The sequence below is a fragment of the Habropoda laboriosa genome, unplaced genomic scaffold (assembly GCF_001263275.1).
Source record: "Habropoda laboriosa isolate 0110345459 unplaced genomic scaffold, ASM126327v1 scaffold84, whole genome shotgun sequence".
NCBI lineage: Eukaryota > Metazoa > Arthropoda > Insecta > Hymenoptera > Apidae > Habropoda > Habropoda laboriosa.
This window is the reverse complement of record NW_017100202.1, coordinates 12,117-15,593: the sequence shown is the minus strand read 5'-3', so window position 1 is coordinate 15,593 and position 3,477 is coordinate 12,117. Positions and strand designations below refer to the sequence as shown.

Genomic DNA, 3,477 nt, shown 5'->3' with positions numbered 1-3,477 from the left:
GCTGCATTTGCACGTACGTGTAGATGAGCTACGTTTCCTGTACAAGCACACGCAACTGTACAATTGAACGTAGCGTTGTGGCAAAGTTTACCAGCGACCGGCTGGATCGCTGAATGATCATCGTGGGTCGTTACGAGGTGGGATAAGGTTCGCTGTCGCTGGAGAATGTTCATCCAAATAGAGACATATTCACTTGTAATACATATACATATTCCATATACCTAACGTATAATCCGATAGATTAATAGATTTGATCGCGTATGCATGCACATACACGGATATGTGTGTCTTTAAATTAAGTTCAGATTAAGATCTGCGGGGAACTGTGTTTAATTATTCCTTATTTCACTTCGAAACGGTGAATTGGTGCAATTACTCGAGAGATAGCTATGTAAGTTCGAGACAGTTGGATTCAAATATTTAATCTTCTACTAAACGTCTCTGGATCTTCCCACCGGAGAGAAGTTACATAGTAAATGATCTTATTGATTAATCAAGGTATCACGATGAATCCTGTTCTAATTAGTAGACTATGAAAAGGGAAATTAGGGGAATCGGAGTGTTGAGAAGGGAGAGGTGGGCGTTATTGTACGATAACCGAGGCGAATCACAAAGTTTGTCCATTAATAGAAACGAATCGGTACAGCTGTGAAGTTTCTACCCGTCGGTTGAACACAGCCGTATCCGTTTCTCTCGTGGCGTGAACGGAGAGTAAATTTGCGTCTTGATTCGAGGGACACTCGAGCACCGCGAAATATCTGTCTAACAGCATTCCATTTTGGTTTAGAGCGGCGAGCAGCTGCCTTATGCCTTCATAGACGAACTATAATTCTCACCGAGACAAACGAGCAACTGAACGGTATTCGAGTATCCAGCGTTATCGAGTGAATGGAGTCAATTAATTTCGACGGTGGAACAAAGCTTCAATTTGGAAGCAGAACCTAGGTAATTAGCTGCGCTTTATCGATCACCGTTATATTGGCTATACCGTGCTCTTCGAGAGAGTTCACCGACTACTACCGTCGTCGTCGTCGTAGTCGTCGATGCTGAATTGATCCCACAGAAGTCTCGGGTCAGAACGTTAATGCAATAAGCAATGTTCACTTGGTGGATCCTATCGAGTTCCTCTGTGAATTATATTAAGTGGAAGCGTCTATCTGTGGATACCAGTATGTTTCACCCGATTGTAATTGGATTTCGCGACAGTCGCCGATAGCTAACGACAGACGAGCCGACCTCAAAACCCATCCATGTTCTAGTTTCGACGTGAACTATATATTTTACTGCTAATTACATTACACGCAGACACCTACGTAAATAGCAGAAATTTTCTAATCTTCTACATGTGTATAATTTTCACATTAACCTATTCATCGAAGAAGATTGAAATATCCAGAGGAGAGGGCTACGACGAGCGAAAGAAGCTCTACCTCGAGACACCGTCGAGAATCCTCCTCCTACAGAGTCGACAACCGTGAAGAGCCACTCGGTACGGCTATTACCGATTGTCATCGTGTTCGAGTGTCTTCAGCGATACTCTCTCGGCGTTCGAATGGATGGCGTTAGGCGGTCGATACGAGAGGATCGAAGGCGTGTGTGATCGGCAGGACTTCGACCTCGCGATGCCTCGACGTTAAATCGAAAGAGCGAAGTGTAATGGGGGGTGCCGGAGCTCGTAACGGTGAAACGGGAGAGGTGGAGGTGGAGTGAACGATCTAAAAAAAGAAAAGGAAGAGAGGAAAAGAAGAAAAGGGCGGTGGGAAGAAGTGGGAGGCAGAGAAAGCCATTCTCTACATTTGTAATCGAAGTCGGAACAAAGGCAGCCTCGCTTAGTCGGGGGTGGAGTACCTACATTGAGTCTTCGTCGTTCTCCACGGTCGAGCTACACGTTCTTGCGGCGTGTGCGACCACTATCACCGTTTCTGGTAACACCACCAACACCACCACACTCACCACCACCACCATTGGTATCACATCTATCGCCAGTCGACCACACCGAACCATTTTCTCTCTCTCTCTCTCTCTCTCTCTGTGCGCTGCTTCTTTCCATCGCTTTTCTCTCTATCCTTAAGTGTTTCACTCATACGCGCTTACCCATCTACTCTTATACCCGATCACACGTACGTCCTTCCTTTTCTTAGCTACTACAGACGCGTACGTACAGGTACACACAGGCACACTCATACACGGTTATACGTATATAGATATAGGAAGGTGAACGTAGAGAACCCTTCCGTTAGCTCTCGTTCTTTCTTCGATCGAACCAATTGAATTGCATTACCGTTTGATCAGCAATCGATTCTTTCCTCTTTTCCACTCGGTCCGGTTCCGAGAATGACTTTATACGGCGCGCACTCGCGAATAAAATAAGGTGCCAGGAGAAATTGGCTAGCGAGTGTTAGGACAGGCGGTCGTCGGGGTTGCGGAGCACCTCCGACACCGGCGATACATACGTGCTCTCCTCTCTGTGTTATACCCCTCTTTCACTTCTTCCGATTGATTCTTCTTTTCTCTTCTCGCGACACTCAGATTTTCATCATGCTCGCTTAAACCACGATTGATTCGAAACGAGATTGACCGTACACCCTTTAGAACGTGTCTTAAATCTGTACGCGAAATATTCTATCTTACCGTTTAACTGCTTGGTATTTGTGAATTAATGAATAGTAGCTAAGTGAACGATAGACTAGGTATGTATATATATATATGTATACGATAGGAGAGGAATAGAGTATTTTTGCTGAAAGGGAATTTTTAACGACGAAGATTACAAGCCTTGGATTACAAGGCCAGTTGGGTAAGAGGCCTGTAATGAGCTGTTCCTTTTTAATCCCCTCTTTTTAAAGCTACTTCAGACTTTCACAGAGAACAGTTTCTTCCTCGTGATGCGGGCTTAACTGATTGTGGCACGCGATGAACGCACGATGGTCTCTTTGAAACGAACGAATCCAGTTTACAAAAGAGGGACTTGCAGTAGAGTGTGTATACACAAACAGATTGTGGGATCGTCGCGTTTCTCTTTCCAACGGGGAGAATTTTCGTTGGGTCGCGCGCGCGCGAAATTCCCGCAGAGTCATATGTTTCACTTGTAAATCGTCAGTTCGTCACGTTGACGCCTATCATCGGGTCGGACGTTTATCTGCGGCATTACATTTTGATTAAATTCCGTGCCACCATGAAATTCTGATTCCTTTGCAAATGGATTCGCGGCCGCACTCCAGTTACAACGGCGCGACAACAGGTCGTTCACGTTCGCCGATCAGCCCCGGTAAAAGCTGGTTAAATATTTTCGTCCACGCCCACGTCGACTCGTTACAGATTCTCGAAAATCGAACGAGCCAGGATCACGGGACCGTGTCACGAATTTGACCTCACGCAACGTTCCGCTTCGAATAAAGGGGTAAAATTTGTTGTAGAGATCGGTTATCGGGTTTTCTCTTTACACTTTTAAATTGTATTTTCTGCGTGTGGGTTTTT

General features: G+C 45.3%; 1 protein-coding gene across 1 annotated transcript in view; it reads right to left on the bottom strand.

Annotated features, from left to right (window-relative positions):
• The window catches only part of LOC108570415 (discoidin domain-containing receptor 2-like), a gene marked incomplete at its 5' end in the record, with an annotated part of 15,817 nt that overhangs the window by 1,562 nt on the left and 10,778 nt on the right, over window positions 1-3,477 (bottom strand). The window lies entirely within an intron of this gene.